Source organism: Mycteria americana, chromosome 1, assembly GCF_035582795.1.
Source record: "Mycteria americana isolate JAX WOST 10 ecotype Jacksonville Zoo and Gardens chromosome 1, USCA_MyAme_1.0, whole genome shotgun sequence".
NCBI classification, from domain to species: domain Eukaryota; kingdom Metazoa; phylum Chordata; class Aves; order Ciconiiformes; family Ciconiidae; genus Mycteria; species Mycteria americana.
This window is the reverse complement of record NC_134365.1, coordinates 96,828,937-96,847,942: the sequence shown is the minus strand read 5'-3', so window position 1 is coordinate 96,847,942 and position 19,006 is coordinate 96,828,937. Positions and strand designations below refer to the sequence as shown.

The window sequence follows — 19,006 nt, the reverse complement described above, 5'->3', positions numbered from 1 at the left end:
TGAACCTGAGTTTTTTGTTTTAAATGTATACTTTAAGCATTACTGCTAGAACATTATTGCTTGACCACAGTTACTGAGCTGTTTTTAAATTACCGGTGTTATAGAACACTCAGTGCTACAGAGATAAACAGGACAGTGTTTTTCCATTATTTTTTTTTCTTTTTCCCTCCATGGGCAGGTGGACGTGTTTGCATTGTCTGTTTGGAGTGTCAGTACCAGTAATCGTTACCATTGCAGCCTACTGCTAGGATTTAGCAAGTGGAAAATTGTAGCAGGAGTTAATTGAGCTTCTGAAAACTGTCTTTTAGAGCCCTGCCTGCCTTGCCCCCATTCCCCATGGGATGATTAGGCACAAACAAGGGAGTGCAGCTTGCTCAAGTTCTGGAGATTTCTCGTCAAGCTGCTACTAGCACTGATTACCCCAGCCACGTGTGTTTAGTTTGTATGAGGTAAATACTACTTAGTTATCACTGCCATGCTGTGTTTACTGTTGATGGAAGTGTAATAGTTGGAGGGCTGAGTTTTTGCCTTGGTTATTTAACCTGCACCCTTCAAGTGACTGAGGATTTTGCAGAAGTTCTGATTCCCTGAATGAGTCAGTTGCTTCAGCTCTGTATAAGTTTGTAACCCTTATGTCACCTTTTTATGCTTTTCAGTTTAATGATAATACTTGTTTTAGATTAAGAGAACAATCTGAGTATTCTTTTTTAAGCAATTTCAATAAATAAATCCTGTCTATAATTTGATTGTGGGGTTTTTTTATTCTGTATATAACATCATAGTGTATAGGTTCAAGGTGGACCTCTGTTTTACAGATGCTTTTTCTGGGGGGCAGTTGGGAAAATAGGTGCTTTTCTGCTATCTGATTCACCTGAGGCAGTGCTAGTGCTGCTGTCTTGACCAGAACTGGGCATAATTGTGCAAGGATCCAATTCAGACAAACTTTTTTAAACTTCAATTAGTTAATATTTTTGGTATGACAAAAAATGGCACTCAGCCAACAATAACACATCATGTTACTTGGAGGAGACTGGTTAGTCGTAAATGTCATTTTCCCATAACATTTACAGGAACTGGATGTTCTCTAAAACAATTTTAACACACATTTTACATAGAAATAAATGTCTGGGGCCACATTTTCATCCATGGGCAGAATAGGCACCGGGCCTATCTCTTACGCTAAACATGGCCTTGTTTGTGTATTATCAGTCATCAGCAGTGGTAAAATTTAGAACTTCCCATACTGCCACGCGCACTTCCTCTGTTGAACTGAAGGCATCCTCCTCGTTGCTGCCAGTCATACAGTAGCCCCTTGCTTTTTAGACAGGTGGAAGCTGGCTGCAAACTTTAGTATGTTCTCCACATGCTCAGTGCACATGACGAGAATTTATGTGCTGAAATTGTGATTAGAACCACATGGATTAAACATTGTAAGTTAAATAAAGGTACTTTAGTACTGAATAGCACTGTCTGGGAAGACTGAGAGTTTGCCATCATTTGGAGGAATGGGGCTAGTTAAAAACAATTAGGCAAACATTCCTCAGGAATGATGTAGGTGGTGTCACTCCTGTGCAGGAGGATAAAATTCCATAACTTCAAGGGTCCTGTTTGTACTCATAAAATCTTTATTATATACATACATCCTAAGACAAAAGTAAGCCCATTTTCTGGTGTTCTTACTTCCTGAAGTAGCTTTGCATATGTGTATAATAAACTCTGAGTGTTTGAAAACTGGGGTTGGGTGGCACCCCATTCCTTTTTTTTTTTTTTTTTTTGGCGAAAAACATGAACCTTGATTGTTACTGCAAATTTAGCTTGAGATAATGAAGTTTTCCTTGATGCAAGGTTGCATGAAGAAGTATAGTTGAGGATTTCCAAATAGACAAAAGACTTTAATCAGGTTTGCTGATACAGTTGCAACTTTTTCTAGTAGCCAAGACTGGAAGTAATAAAAGCTGTAATAACACTAATGTCAAACAGAGATTTCACTTAGAAGCTAAATATGCATATTTTTCCCGTAGACCTGATAATGTCATGGTGTCAATTTTCTCTGCGACAGCCTTGGCCAGCACTTCATCTTGGAGACCACAGGTGAAAGAGAGGTTGTAGCAATGCATTGCAGCATGGTTAACTAGCTAAAGATGGCTTTGAAACTACAAGTGATGAGGAATGCTGCTAGTTTCCTGTTTTGCATTATGTGACCTTCAGAAATGGTATTAAAACTATTTCCGATGGATTACAAATTGCTTCTGGGTACAGTTCTAGGTATTGAAGCTCGGTAGTTCTGGGGACTTTGCTACCTGGGAGATAATTCACTCTCTTGCTGTCTGTCCTAATCCTGCTAAATGTCTTGCTGTATGTCTCCTATATCTGAATGTGTTGGGACTTGAAGTGTGGGATGTTTGGAAGTTGCATTTTCTCTTGTCTCAGTAGGACCTCGGGTCACATTGGCCTGGGAGAACTTGATGAATCATCTAAAGGTGCAAAGTCAATGCATGTTTGTTTAAAGTGTGTTAATCCTTAGCATAGGTGCTCTTGTTCAGGATTTAAGTTTACATGGTTTCTCCAAACTGATCCTCTTCAAAGAGGACTAACACATTGTTTTAAACTACAGGATAGGAAGCTACAGTGGAGACCTAAAGATGGTAGTCTGAGAATTTTTTTTAATGGTTATAGTTCTAAACAAGGTTTACTTCATAGATTTAATTCACGTCTTTAAATAACAATTTAAATAACAAATAATAACTTAAGTAGCCTCTTCACTTGCGATGAATGGTATAACTAAAGAACATCTTTTACTCTCAGATCTGTTGATTATGATGTGTTGAAGTAAGATTTTTCCATTCTTCTGCATCCTTGGTAGTTCACTGTGTTAAAGATCAAATACCCTGCTTAAGCATAAAAGAAAACTGAGTCCTTTAGTCACATGTCCACTCAAAGTACCAATAACAGTTTCTATCTAGAATCAGCTTTTTTTTTTAGCTACTTGCATGTGTGTTTGGAAAATAAATATTTCTCTATTTCTTAGGAAAAAACCCTAAATTGATAGGATAAAAAAGCGGATTTAACTAGTTCTAGCTGTTCTGTGACCAATGGTTTCTTAAAGTCTTTTAAAATTTCTCTGAACAGTCTTGCTAAAGCCAAGAGAGATACTTTCTTTTTCCATCTTTAGTTATTTTTCCAGTTTTCTTTCTCTGCCTTTCAAAACCTGTCATAGAAAAAAGGCTTTTTTTTTTTTTTTTTTTTTTTTAGGAAAGAGGAGGGTCATGTGCATGTATGCTTCCCTTGCCCCTTCATATGAAGTCTTTTAGACTCCAAGTGTTCCCTGTTCTTCAAACAACTGTTAATTCAGTTGAACATTCTCTGCCTTGTTATTGTACCCCAAATTGATTAATAACTCAGTATTGTTATGTGACTGAAGGGCATTTGGCTTCATGCCCTATTTGATCTCTTATTCCCTCTTGGCTGATGGTCTATGATGTTTAGGTTATATTTTCCTATTTTCAGATGTCACTCTGAAAATAAAGGAGCTGTAGCATGCTTTCATGTACAGTAGGTTTCTGATGTAATACATTTTAGCTTTTATCATTAATTTATAACATCGTTTCAAATGCTGAAAATAAAAATACACAATTATCTCTAGACAGAACTTGCTAGTTGTTTGGTTAGCTTCATTAGCCTAGATATGAGACTGTCATTTACAGGTTATAAAATGTTACCTTGTCAAATTCCGATTCACCCCACTCAGTTAATCCTGATTGAACTAGGAGAATTTTGCTATTTACAAAGATGGCAGTAATCATCTGGAGCTTTAAGCAGAGGATTGGAACAAAGCAAGGGCAAGCAGACACTTTCCAAAGTGGGTGCTCCTTTGTATACCATGTTACATTTTCTTCCCTCCTCCTTGATAGGGGTTAGCAAAATATGTAAGCTTGAAGATTCTTGTCAACTGTTGTCTGCTGCTTTCCCGAAAGGGAATCAATGTGTGCACCTCCTAGAGCAAGCCTAAACATTCTCCGCTGGTTGGTGTTATCCCTGCACCACCCTCATAGGCAGTCTATTTTATCTATCTTGAATTGACCTGTATTGAAGCTGTACTTGCTGACTTCGCTTCAGAGGCTTTTTATCCCCCTGCTCTGCTTACACATATGCAAGCAAATGCACACACCCATTTATGTATTAGATATGTTTTTTAGAAACATGTATTTTAAGAGAAGTTTTAAGCCTGCCAAGGTTCATGGTGGCCTTTTCTTTGGAGCCAATTCAGTATTTAATTTAGAAATGACATGGGCTGCTAGTGAAAAGACTTTTCTCTTTACATGAAAGAGTATATGGTACTATTTTGCCAGTTAAGAAAATGTTTCAGCTTTGAGCATTAACAAATTAATTTTTTTTTTTTCTCTTCCCCTCCACCTTCCTACATCTAAGTTAGTATATTCAGCATTGGATTTCAGATATTTAGGTCAGGGGTTCGCTGCCCCAAATGTGGAGCTATGGTACCCCCAGGTTCAAGTGACCAAAATTTAAAAAAGAAATTAGGCTCTTGTAATTCCCTTTGCTCTTTTCTAGGTATGGATCTGAAACAGAATGGCTCTACTGAGGTTGAGAACGCGCTTGATGGTGGGGAGTATTTTGAAGTTGAAAACAAAAACAACTGTGGCATTTATTAGGCTTCTTCTGAGAAACCTCAGTGTAGCTAAGTAGAATAGAATCATGTTTGGGAATGTGTTGGGTGACATTAGTTTTGGGTAAGCCAACCTTAATGGTGAAAAAATTTCCTAATTTTCTTCATAATTTGACTTAATGACTGAAAGTTATGCAAATTTTACCAGAATATTGATTAAATACATAAAAAGTTGATGGAATTCAGTCAGCTTATACTTTCTCTGAGATGATTTTGTCCATGTGCTGAAATCCAATATGTAATTAAAATGTGAGTTTTATGAGTGCGTTACTTTCCATTTTTAAACAGCCAGTCGTGCATTTTTTCTCATGGTAGTAGCTGCTTCATTTCAGTTTTTAAAATTTCTCCTCTTTCTTCTATGCTGTCATTGCAGTAGTTGCTATGCAAACACTAGATAAGCTTTGTGTCTCCAATAAAAAAGGAAAAAGTTTTAAATCTGCTCTCTGCAATGAATTTGAAAGAAACTGCTTTGAATATTAGGTTTAAGGCAGATCTTTAAGAACTCTAACCTATCATTTCTTTTAAGTGCAATTGTCGTGTTTCTTCCCAGGCCTTTGGAAGCCTATAAAGGACAATGAAATCTGATTGATGTGTTGTTTAATGTCCCTGAAATGTATGAGATTAATGTTTTTTGTCAGAAGTATTTCGTTTTTTCCATCCACATTTTCCGTCATGTTCACTGGAGCTTTGTGTACCCTACCTGAAGTATGTCCAGAAATGTTTGTTAAAGCTTGAGCACGAGCAGTTAGGTGGTTGCGGGCTCTTGTTGCTCAGCTTCTATGAGCATGCAGTGTGCAGCAAAATGGCTCAAGTTCTGCTTATTTACCTCAGCAGCTACTCTCTGGTGGTCATCCATAGGTCCCCTGCCCAGCTCGAGACTGAAGTCAAGCAGTTGTGTTATATCATCGTGATATGCACAATGAGCTGTAGCAGAAAGGGTGACTTCTGCAACAGGCAAAAAGTATGTGCATTTATCAACTTGAATGACCAAAGTTATAGGACTTTTGAGTTGTGTTGAAATGTTGTCTAGCAAGGTGGGTTTGAACCTTCACCCCCAAGCTTTCCATTTTGTTATTAAAAGAGGGTTATAGAATGATATTGCTGGGTGTTCGCTCAGCTGGCATTCATTTATTGCGTGAATATTCACCTCTTCACTGTCACCTCAGTTCTGTTGTTCTGGTGAGGAGGCAGTGCTTTGGGAGGTGTTGTTTTTGTACTGTTTCTAACTGGAGGCTACAGACTGCCACAGAAAATCTTCAAATATATTTTGCTTGAATTTGTGAACACTTGAGGAGAGTGAGCTGTGAATGCCTGAGTGTGCTCCATTGGTCCATCAGTGTGAGTGCTGTTACTGACCTTCCAGAAACAACATGGTGCCCTGGACATGCAATCAAAGTGATTTTTGTCTTGCTGACAGAAAACACAGCAAACCTCAAAATCAGCATAACATACTGAGAGGTGTTAAGACTCAAAATGTCCATTGTTTCACTTAAATCACAAGACTGGGCACTATATTTAGAATTTTTCAGCAATACCTCTTACCCACTTGGAGCTGAGTAATACAGTTTAGTGAATGGTTGAACTAACCAAGCTTTCAACCAGTTCAAAAAAGCTCAACATAAATGTCAAGGATGCCATGGCAGAATCCATTCAATATGAGAAAAACAAACTTAGGCAATTAAAAATAATTTATTTTTATTGGTAAGGCATAGTTTCTAAGCTCAAATCAACTTGATGACAGGCTAAAGTATTAAGGGAACTATTAATGACTCAGAACTAAAATTTTATAGGATGGTTTTTAAAGGTATGTCTTCCTACACTGTAAACTCCTTAGGATTCTCTGACTTAAATATTTTAATTGCTTCTCTGACTTGGATATTTTAATTGCTTCTTTAATCAACAGTATTCAGGTAATACCACACCCAGGATTTGAGAGAAGCTGTTTGCAGGAGAGGTCCAGAGGAGCAGTGGCTGCTCACTTGCCCATGCCAAACTATACCTGGTAAAGAATTTTTCCTGAAGAAAAGTGCCAGCCTTTTAAGAGCTGCCACAGAGGTGAAACTCGATGGGAGTAAAATGAGGCTGGTTTTTTTTATCCCATAACAATAGCAAATGTGATAATTCATCACAGTTATTAGGTAAATAATATGAAAGTGCTGTTACCCAGCAAAAATCAAGCAATAACTTGATTTTACTAGTACTGATGGGGAAAATAAAATAAGTGTAAGTTATATCCCTTGGTGTTCTGGGTCAAATCTCTAAAAATTCTACTGTCAGCAGTTACGCAGAGTTTGTCAGTAGAGGGAAGGGAAGTGACGGGGAAAGAACAAAGGGTCAATGCAGTTTGATAGGAAGTTGACTTTCACTTCTGGAGGATATACTTGTTCTTAAAATGCTTTCTTTACACATCAGATGTTGTAAAAAGTTACTATAAAAAAGAAATTTAAGTGAAGAAATACAATTGTTGAAGACTAAATTATGTGATAATTCTTTTCCTTTACTGTCTCCTTTTACTGTTAAGTGATGCAAGCTAACGTTTTAATTGCTTAAAATTAGATAGTCTCAAAACGTATTAAGAAATCTGATAAAACAAAGGAGTTTTAATCATTATGCCTCAGTCTAATTATTTTGTACTTTTACCAGTATAAGTGAGAGCAAAATTGGTCCTGTAAGTATTAAGTGAAGAATGTTTTCCCTTCGATCTAAGGAAGACAGACTATGGGAAATAGAGTTCTTCTGGCTTTTGATAGATGTTATGATTCATATTAGGTGAGCAGCATTCACAGTGCAGATGGTACTTTGGATATTGCTAAAGCAGTAGTTAATGATAAATGTTACCCTCCTCTGTTGGATTTGGAGGAGCTGAAATAGTCTCTTACCTATGGCTAGGCTTTTTTCTTTTTCTAGTTACTGCCTTGATCAAATATATAAGTTTATTCCATGTGTAGCATTTCTACTAATATTTTTTTCTTCATCATATTGTAATCCTTTGACTTCAGCTTATCCTTTCTACTCAGACACATTTTTTGAAGTCTGTTACTTAACTTTGGTTTGTAACATACCTTTTCATAACATAGCTAACTTTTCCACTTTATAACTTGACAATGTATTTATTATTAAATCCACTGGATATATAGGATATGTAGGAAACCAAGTAATCATTTATCAGGAAAGAGATCTAAAAATGCTAGGACATAGGTTGCATGTTTGCAGATATGACAGAATAGTGAGCAGAAGGCATTGTAAGGAGCTTAGGATACTGATCTGGGGTATTGGTTTTCTACTATAAACTTACATTTGTTCTGGTTGCAAGGATTCTTTTCATTTTATATATACTATACAGTGCCCTCTTCCCTGATTCTATAGCCAGGCAGACTCAAGGCATCAACAGAGGTGCAAACTTTGCTTGTTACAAGAAAGATTATCTTGGAAACATGGATGTGACCTTTATCCAAATGCCAAGGTTAATAATGCACAAATACCTGAATTACCTTTGAAATGAAATGTGTCTCTACATTTTTAGAAGTGCGAGGAAAATAACTACTTAATAGTTTCTTGTTGTTTAAAGCAAAAAAAAGTCACAAAAATGTTCACACATGATATTTTGACTCGGTCTCTAAATCCATGTATGCTTGATAGTACAGCAATGCATATGATTGTATCAGCTTTGATTTCTCTTAAATATATACTTGAACATGGACTTTGCAGGATTTAAAACATCAAATGGAGGGACATCCCCCCCCCCCCCCCCTTAATGCCGATTTAATTTCATATTAAGGAAAAGGAACACATACGACAAAACATGTTTTACTTTTAAGACGAGTTTGAGTTTAAAGGTCTTAAGGAGTCTAACTTTTCTAACATTTTAAATTGCACTTAAGACTCTGGAGAGCAATTCTTAGTAGTCTGAATTTTCAAGTAGGACAGTACAATTGACTTAATTGCAGTTGTTCCTATAAACAAGGATTTGACAGGGTTTGGCCCTTAATCAAGGGAGAGGACCGTGTAGTTTTGTATACTACGCAGATGTGAATTATAAACACACTAAGGTCTAATCTTTCAAGGTGCTTAGTGCCTCTTCACAACTCCTTTCCATTCTCTGCTTTTTGGAGTTAATAACCGCAATACTGTTCAGCATCTTGCAGAATAAGCCTCGAAGATGCCAGTGGGTTTTCTGATTTTGAAAGCTTCATCATTTGTTTGCTCACCAGGATTTAAAGTTTTTTCATCAAAATCTGACAGTTCTGTCCTCTGGTGATTTGACACTTGCACACAAGACACAGAAGAGGGAAGCAGTGTGTAGGAGTTGAAAAGTTTGTTAGTAATTAAACTAGTTACAATTGTTTCTTTCAGACATAGTATAATCTTATTGAAAAGTAATGTTTGTGGCAATTTATACATCCCTCTGTAAACTACAGTAAAAGTTGTTCAAAAGTATAGTAAATGCTTAGAGACATATGTGCATACATGTCTACTAATATATAGCATATGCGTATAAATGCAGCATAAAGAGAGGCAGTAGCTCTACCTAATATATTACAATACAGTTGGACTCTTTCCACAGCTTTAAATGCTGTCATGATTTTATCCAACCATTTGGAAAGTGTGTGTAATTCATAACTACCTCCTTCTTTAACATTAAATTAATTCCTCATCTGTTGGCTCTGTAGGAATTGTTTAAAATACAGTTTTTAACGCTTGAAATAGTCATCGTACTTCCAAGTAACCAGACATCTTCTAGATTTCCTGGTGCTGTTTTGGGGTATTTCATTGTTTCTCAGTCCTCACCCCTTTTTTTTGAAGCGACTTTTTAAAAAAAGTATCTCAATAGGAAAAAGGAAGAAGCGCCAGTGCTTGCCAGAAGAAGTTTGCTTCCCACCCTCTCCCTTACCTTGCACTCCTGGACTATAGAAATCCTGGGTCAGCTATTGCTCCATGGTGTGAGGCGTTCAGCTGTAGCATCAGAGATGTGAGCATTCCAGCAGTCCCACTAAACAATGAGAGATAGGCTCTTTGCATGCCCCAAGCCTATGGAGCATTACGTCATTGCCTTGCCATATAAGGCACACTGTGTTGTGCAGACTCGTCGTGTCTGACTGGGTGTACTTTAGTGATAGCCAGAACTTAGAAAGCTTATTAATGTGTTCTGGCTCCAGCTGACGCTCAGGACTGTGTGAAATATTTCATTTGTCTACTAGTTCATGGCCAAGAAGAATGTGCGGAAGGTTTGGGTTAGGGCAGTTCCTTTCTATTATTGATAATAAAGTCATTAGAAGTTGTTAGCTGATTAGTTATAATGTTTTCCACTTAGTCTCGCAGCTTAGAATTTGAGAAGGGAAAAATTAAATTTAAGGTCATCTCCTTTAATTAGTTGTTCTAAAGGAGCTCTTTCTTTTTTTCTTACTTTCTTTTTTTTTTTTTAATATGATAAAAAATGTGAGTTTAGCTGAGCTCCTCAGAGGGTGATATGAACTTCGAGCCTTCCTTTTTTTTTTTTTTTTTTCCTTCTGTAAAGAGTCGGGGTCCTCAGAGGATAGTATTTTATTTCCTGATGATGTAACTACAAAACAATTCTCTAAGTGATGATGGGAAGGCCAGATGAAATCTGATTTTTTTTTTTTTCTTCAATGTTTTTCCTACAAAACCCTTTCCTTTCGTATGTTTGTGTTTTAGCTAACACAATTAAGCAGTCCAACGAACTATTTTTAGTAAGAAGGTCTTAAAGAAATGAGTCGTTTGTTTTAATATTTAGGAAAGAGGCAGGAAGCCAAAAAGTAGGATTTAGATTGAAGAGCTTAAAATGTATCTCTTGTATTCCCTGTCCTTCCGTGTACACCCTGAATAAACATTGAGAACACAAGGAAGAAATACTTGAAATAGGCACCAAACTGGTTGTTGAAATTCCACTAAGGGTTAACAGGAGTTAATGAAATAAGCTCCTTTTGTGTTGATGGGTAAATTAGACCATTGAAAGGTGTTCTACACTTTTTTGTGCAGCACTGTTAAAGTAGGTGCATCCACAATTCATTTATTTGCAGCATTTGAATTTTAGTCTTCAGATAAACTTTGGTATAGGTTAAGCTGTCCTACTGCCTGCTTTTTGTGTGTTTTATCATACTTGAACATAATGCTAACATAAGGCAATTTACTTATTTGGGGGTGTTGTCTGTAGGTATGAAGACAAATGGTGAAATAAAATGTTTGAATTTCATTAAAAAGACAGACATCTCTTTGCTACTTGCACATATTTACCCTGAGTGTAGCCTGAAAAAGATACTTGCTATTTAGCTGGAAAATTTCAGCCAGCCCTTTGCACTGTGACTGGATGAAGACTTACTCAGAAGCATGCTACTTGTGTGTATGGATGATCCTGCTGTAAGTTTCTGAGGATGTTCAGATTTGGATGCTTGATCAGAAAACTTCCAAATCTATTTAATAGTGCAGTACCTGTATACTAACACTTCCAGAATGGTTTCAGAGATAGTGAAATGTCTTATTTGAATATACCAATGGACAGACCAGGATAATATTTCATATTCTAGGGAGATTTAATAACCAAATCCAAACAAAACCCCCCCCTGTCCTTTAGCTAAAATTGGACTGTTCAGTTGCTTGACTAATGTTTTTGGGAGCTAACACTTTGTATAGTTTTTCTCAAAATTATTGTGCCAATGTGGATCATTTGAATTACATAAAAGCTCATCCAGGTGACCTTGGTATGGGGAACATGAAGTTGACTTAATCTTCAGCTACAAACTCACCCTTTCTGCTGAGACTCTGTTTAAAAAGACTGGACAACTGCAGATGCCAGGTACTGTCTTAGAGCAGGCTGTGGAGGATGCTGTATCCAGTTAAGATTTGCAGGGGGAGTCACATAAGTAGATCTGTGAGAGGTAGCTAGGAGTTAAATGTGCATGCATTCTTTTTTACATATATGTATGTGTGTGCAAGCATACAAATGCTTAGAGTGAAAACTACTGTTTCTGTATTTCACTTGGTTAATTTTTTTCCTTCCTTCCTTTTGCAATTGGATTTTTTTTCTGCATCTTCTCCTTCACCTGCACACCCCCTATCTCTCTAGTCTATCTCTCTATGAAAATTGCCTGCATTTTTGTCCTCCCACATGAAACAGTTGTTGTAGACCATACACAGCTTTGAAGAAGAGGACTTCTCAAAAGCTGGTAATCAAAAATCCATCCTTACAGTCCAGTTCTGTTCTGGAGTTGCTAGGAACACAGCTCAGATAGTGCTGGTGATAAGTTTATTGGCAGTCTGGGGGCAGGCTAGAGCAGGGAATAGGGAATGCAAATCCTCTTGTTTATAAGTCTGTGTTTACATCTGGGGATGGCCAAAGTATTAACTTCTAGTTTCTTAATTAATTCTCCTCTGCAATACAAAAGTGCACATCTGTGACCTTCTGCAAAACAGCTTTATCAAAGAGCATCAGCTGAGTGTGTAATGACCTGACTTCCTTCTCTTGTATTGTCACAACTTAATAAAGGAGAGAGTACAGTACTATTCTAAGACCTGTTAGGAACTATATCATTAAAAATTCCAAGTTTTGGATTACTATAACATGACAAGTTTATTTGTGTCTGGGGCAACGAATAGGGTTGCTGAGAAGCCTTCCTTTACTGCTTTTTTACAGTGTCTTCTAGTATCTGTAGGTGGAATCCTGGCACTAGTGAACTTCACCGAAGGGGGGAAAAAAAGCCTTTGGGCAGGCAGATATGCCTGTCTCATTCTCCATTGCTCCCTGAAAATGAATTTGGTTTCCTTAGTTACTAGGCATAGTTGTTCAGAATTGGTGCAATTGCAAATGTTGTGACAGCAAAAGCAACTGTGGATTTGTAGAAATTAGAGACCAAATGAAAACCTTATTAGATCATTTGGTGCATCCCCTGACAATATGGGCCTGCTCCATGCAGCCTGCTTGAGTGGCTTTCATCTAGTCTCTCTGCTTATTGTTTCGTATTGTTATTTGTGCCCACATTATCTCAGGATTTTACTTGAAAAAAATAGAAGCTGGAAAGATGGAAGATTGTAGCAGGCAGGGAAAAGATAGGACAAATAAGCTAAAAGACTTTGAGGCTGTTGTTTAGACTTTATCTTAAACTATCTGAATTCCTCCCATTACTTCCATCGTTAAACTACTTCTCTTTGCTTTTTCTTCCCATGGCAATTAATAGCAGCAGTTCCAGTGTCCTTAAACCCATAACCTATCTATTGCAGCATTTGACCTCTTCCTTTAGCCATTTTGTATCTAAGATAAATAAAGGAAATTAGAACTTGGGCCTCAGTTCAACAAAGCACTTAAAACATAGTCCTGGGTATTTTTGTTGAAAAAGGAAAGGACTTCAGCATAAGCCTGATTTTAATGATATATTGAAATGCTTGGCTGAATCAGGCTCTTGGTCACATTTACTTCATGTAGATACTGTTGAAGCTTGGGCTTTTGAAATTCTCCATGGGGTCTAAATCTTTAGGTACTTTCATATTCAAAAAATAGACATCTACAGAAGTACAAATATTGTCAAAGGTTTTATTAGCATTTTACATTACTTAAAACAGTTTGCTTTTTTGGAGGTGGCCTGCTTAAGGTTTGCAAGTGATACTGGAGAACTGAAACACATGCAAGATTGACAAGTTGAATTTTAATGACTTGCATAAATGGGATCTGATGTTTAATGTTGTAATAAGTCATGTGACTTCAAGGATTTTTCTGCAATGTATGGTCAGCCTTGTCTCTGAAGTCTGTGGGAGTTTTGACATTAACTCAGTGGAAGAAGGCCCACTCTTTAATTATTTCTTGGATTGATAGCATCCTTCAAAAATTTTCTACCCAATTTGTCTTTATTACTTATCCTAGCATTGTGATTGACGGTCTCTTAGATTTCATCAGTAAAGAGTGTTTTAGTGTTTTATATCCTAATGCATAGATTAATTTCTGAGTATTATAAAGAGAAATATGGAGGCTATTATGGCTAAGTGACAGTCTGAAATGCACTGACAACTGATGAATTGAATGTGGAAGGCAAGGGGGAGAAGCAGGCGAAAGTTCTAAAGATAACATTCTTTAGATTTCTTTGTCTTTTACTATGGACCATGGACGGAAAGAGATTCATATCTTCATTACTGTGTGTTTTTAATTTTTTTGGCAGCAGGAAGAAATATTTTCCCAAACTCTCCTATTGTTTGCAGATTCCATTATTCTTCCTTTTTTGGCAGATACAAATAAAATTCCTAGCCAAATATTAGGGATAATTAGATCCCTTTTTGTTGGGTGACGCCTTGAGAAGTTGATGACTGCATCTCTTAACTACTAATGACTTCTGTCCTAAGAAGAACTGGCAAGTGCTTCATATCTGCTTGTGAGATGGTTTCCTCTTGTATATGGGACCAAGATAATTTTTTATGAAAAGGACATTTTTTTGTGTAGCAGAGCTTACCATGAACAAAGATTAATAGAATTTAATTTGTGTGCCTTCCCCTAGTCTGTATAAACCATATATAGCCAAGTAATCTTTTCTCCATAACAAAATGAGATAACGTTCTTTAGTCTATGAAAACTCTGCACCATAGTGTATTTTAAGAAGCCATTTGGGCTTGGAGGTTTTTGTTTGTGGTGTTCTGCACTGAGATTTTTTTTTTTTTAAATTTCCCCCTCTACAAGTATGCCTGTCTAGTTGGGCTATTTCTGGAAGCATGTCAGCCATTTCAGTATTAATGCAATAGCACAAGTGAGCTGTAATCATGTGAAGACTGTTGCGGTGAGGTATCTTGGAAGGTACTAAGTTCCATGTCTGTGAACATGCTTGGAAGTAGAACATATTTTAAATGTTTGTCTTTAGTCATTAGACCTCAGAAAAAAAGTATGTGACACTATGTAATTTGTTGCCTACTTTTCTTCATCCATCTCCTTTGAAATTCAGTCAAAGCAAGATTCTTCTTGTAGAACTTCAGGGAAATGGTGTGACTGAAACATATTGAGCTTCAAATCTGACTCCACATGAATCCCTGTGTCAGATGTTTTATACATGTTAACCTAAGCTGTGAATTCAGTCATTTTGTTCAAAGAGACCAATCCTCTTTCTGAGCAGTTTAATTCTTGTTTGAATAATAAACAGACAGGTTTGAGTGAAGTTGACTCAACTTTTTGTATAGACATGAATTGAACATGGTGTCAGTGGGTGATTTCAAACTTTGATGCAGATGAGGTGAAGAAGTAGATCAAGTTGTTGCAAATTCCTTCAGTTCCTCTATATCACTGACCATCTCTTCCCTTCTGCTTTTCCCTTCGTGTTATTGTTTCTTCACTTGTTGCTGGGTGATGCTGTTCCACCAGTGCCTTGGAATGCAAAGCTCAGCACACAGGTAGAAGGGATTTGGCATTCAGTGTGTTTCTTACAGGTTGCAAGTTTTACAGGAGTCACCTGAGGCCATAGTCTGCTTTGAGAGCACAAGCTTGTGAGCACACACTTAGGTGAATGCAGCTTAGGAACTATAAGAAGGCTTGTTGGAGCCATTGATACTATACATATAGGAGTACAAGGTTGTCATACTTTTTTTAGTGGTTAAGTAGAGAGAATCCAGGATCAAAATGTATTGTGATTCTTCCATTTCATTGTTAGAATTCTCTTGAGTAGGCTTCTCTTGCCTCCTACAGATCAACGCAGTGAAAAATGTAGCTGTTAAAGAGAGGTTATCTGAAAGGTAGTAAGGTTGTAAAAGAATGACTATGGATGCTAAGGAAGGCAAACTTTGCAAGGAGAGAAAATATTTTTTGTTGGACTGCCTGCAATAGCCAAGTAAAACACAAATATGCTCTTGGGCCCACGGGCCCTTCTTTGTGTCTCTAGATGCTGGCATTTATGTTATGAAACCTACATAATAAGAAACATTTTTTTCTGCCTCGATAATTCCCCCCCCCCCCCCCTTTTGGATTCCTGCTAAAAAATACATTTTAAAAGGCTTTCCTTATTCTCTACAATTTCAGTAGCCATACACTCGTCCCTGTAAGTCATTGGTGATTTCAATACCTGTTCATGGAATCTGTATTGAAATAATGCAGAGGCAAATGTATCCCATACAGGCCATTTTGGATTGTGGATTCCTAGGGATGTAATGTAACTTGTAAAACTTTGATCCCTTTGGGATTCAGAATCGCTGAGCTATCTGATAAATTCGTAGTTCAGAAATGTGACTTAGTTGTGTGGTTCAATTCTCTAGTCTGGAAAAGTATTTACAGAATTTCTTGATCTCTTAGTGTGTAGTCCCATGTAGTTCTTTGTGTTAGTATTGCCCACAGCAGGTACTATTCAAGGAGTCCCTTGGGCTTGGGGAAATGTGTTTAGCAGACTCAGACACTCCATAGCTCTAGAGCCTGCAACAAAAATTTCACAAATCCCTTGAGTGAGGAAGGGGAATAAATACAAAAGGGTATTAATTTGGCTTTTTTATGGCAGCCTGCATGAGACATCTCAGCATTAAGAACTGTTATCTTAAACTCAGCAATACTAGAGTTGTGTCATTATCTGGGAACACTTTTATTGATCTCACGTCTCTGGATGTTACATCAACAGGATGGACTATTACTAAGAAAGTCTTTCAGGAGATGAACTAAATGCTTGAATAACCTACAAATTACTTCATTCTTGAAAATTGTACTCAAGCACAAAGTAATTTAAGGAAATTATCTTCCAGCACCTAAAGGAAAGACAAAAATTCCTTTATAGTCCCAAAAATCCTATGCTCTTTAAACAGTCTTCCCTGCAACCTTCCCCAGTGCTCTATGGCCTGCTTTATTTTGTGGGTTTATTTTTTAGTTGTTTACTTTATTTTTAAACTGTTTTGTTCAGTTACCTATTTTTAGTTGTAAGGATGAAGTTTCTGTTCCTTTTAACGTTGTTTCCCCTTGGTAACTTAGTTGAAAGCATTCTGACAGAGCATCATTTCTGGCTTCTGTTTGCTCTGGCCAGTGTATTCAGAAGCTCATAATATGAAGATTAATATTAGTTAGATGAAAGATAGTTACAGTCCATAAAAAGTTGTGTGTATATTAAGTGTGTGATCATGATGAAGTGTGTAGAACTGATTAAATGTAGAGATGTATTAGATACTTTCTTGTAGTGATACAATTTGATACGAGACATCTGAAGTGGCTTCTTTTGCTACAAAATCTCACTGTACATTTGATAATTGTTAATAATTTGTCTTATAAACAGACTGTTATTACTGAAGAAAAAAATTAAACAAGCTGCTTTCTTAAATGGACATATAATTTCAAGTTGTTCTCTTGCATATCTTTTTAACATAGCTGTGTTTTCCTAGCAAGGATAGTACAACAAAATACCATATACCTTGGTACTCTTAGGTGACTCTACAGAACAAAGATTCAGGCATGGTAAATTTGTTAATCTTTGGGTTGTTCCCCATGTGTTCCCCCATCACGTTCCCCCCCCCCCCCCCCCCCCAATACCTAAGTGTATGTATAAGTAAATATTTGTGCATAACTCTAGCCAGTAGCAAGGACAGAGGGAGAAAAGCAGTTCTCCCTAAACAGAGGCCTAGAACTAGAAGTTGCAAAATAATAAGTATTTTCAGAATTCCTAAAGTATGTTGTGTTGGTTAAATGAGAGCCAGTTGTGCATGACCTCTTAGAATTTGATTAAAGTTGACTTTTCCTACTCTAAGATGTCTGTGTTTTGGGATACGTGAAGTTTATTTGTTCTTTGATGCCTTTTTGTTTTACCCTATTTTTCTGCTTCTATTTGTTTTTATTTCCAAATCCCCACAGTAGATGAGCAAAGGCTATTCTCACATAAAACAAATCAGTCCTTCTTGATATTGCTGCTGAGTAAAGAGGAGCATACATGAATCCAACTCTACCAAAATAGGAGTTATTTTGCTAGAAGCCTAAGGTGTGTCCAGAGTGACATAAGGTTATACAGAGCTTGACAAGAATAAACACTGTATTTGAGAGTTATAAAATGCCTTTGACCTTGAGGCTTGGGAATGTAAGTGGAGCCGTAACTTGTAGCTATCGTGTATATCTAAATCAATGCAAGTCATGCCCGAAAGATGTTGCTATGTATAGCTTGCTCAGTGGTCAGTGTGGTGGGTGGTTAGAGTTCTTGGAGCAGTTCTGATGGGCATAGGTATCCCTGGAGCAGAAACACTCACACCTCAGAGGCTTGTGGAAACCCTTATCGGTGGCTTTGCTTGGGGAGAGCAGGGTCTAAGCAGGAGGGAATTCTGAAATGCCTCCAGACCTTTTGGGAATTGCTCTGAAAAGTTTGCATATACAAATGTACACAAAGGAGTTGTGGATACTTCTGAGCTTTTATGGATGATGGTTCCAAAGGATGTTGATTTCTTCCAGCTGGTTATTCTTTAGAAGAAGTGACTGGGGGCTGTTTGTGATACCTTAGCTTACATGTCGTACCAGTATGTGTTCCACATGTATTGATGTCACAGAATTTGGGTTGTTTAACCAAACTTTGACTCATTACTTTCACTTCAGTATTGTGGAAAATGCTTTCTTGGAAGCATCTTCTCTATTTTAGATATCTCTCAAAAGCAGGAAAGCTGCCCCTTTTTGGTAGTGAATTCCTACAGGCTTCAGGTAATAGTATTAGTATCTTCAGTAATACAAAAGGAAGACAGGAAATCATGTTTATGGATCCTTTTGCAAGTATAACAATTTATTTGTTTTCAGAACTGCAGGGGAACAGGTAGACCCAATCACTGTGTGAAGTGTTTTTGTTTTTGCCTTTTTTTTCTTTAACTACTTCACCAGATATTAACAAGTCTTCTCTCTCTTCTCTCTTCTCTCCTGGTCTCTGATTTTTAAGTGCATCCAGGAGCCAAAAGCAATAAAAGAGGCTAACATTTGTCAGGTGAGGTTCCAGTTTGCCTTTGTCATGTTGAAAGAAGAAAATCCATGAGTGGATTATTGGAAGGTAGAAGGAGGACCATGTGAAGATGCCAGTGTCCGATGGAGTGACTGGGACAGAATGATTAAGTAGCATTTTTAGCATTTGTACTGGAATGCAGGGAGGCTTATGATTGCACTTTCGTTCCCTAAGGGAGGTCAATGGGAAAGGGAAGAGGCCCAGAATCAGGAAGTAGTCCACACAGGGTCTCAAACGCATACTTTTTACTTTGGCATTAATCTGAGTTTAGAAAGGAAAATGGCTGTGTCCCACATTTCTGCATGGAGTTATCTTAGTAATCTTTTATTTCAAATAGGGCCAATTTATTGCTGTCAATTGCATGGCATTGAGGATAGTGAAAATGGTCACCTCTTTTGCAATGAAGAAA

The 19,006-nt window shown here is 37.3% G+C and overlaps 2 protein-coding genes across 9 annotated transcripts in view; one reads left to right on the top strand and one right to left on the bottom strand.

Annotated features, from left to right (window-relative positions):
- The window catches only part of FILIP1L (filamin A interacting protein 1 like), a 49,165-nt gene extending 39,447 nt beyond the window's left edge, over positions 1-9,718 (bottom strand). For 4 of the 6 annotated variants that reach the window (XR_012777448.1, XM_075513967.1, XM_075514003.1 and 1 more), the window contains exon 1: positions 9,576-9,718. The gene's annotated coding sequence lies outside the window, so the exon portion shown is untranslated. Of the gene's footprint in view, positions 1-5,384; positions 5,486-5,510; positions 5,630-9,575 lie in introns of those variants that run through there. The other 2 variants (XM_075513975.1, XM_075513981.1) reach the window with 2 other exon arrangements.
- Positions 1-19,006, top strand: part of CMSS1 (cms1 ribosomal small subunit homolog) — a 248,560-nt gene that overhangs the window by 29,365 nt on the left and 200,189 nt on the right. The window lies entirely within an intron of this gene.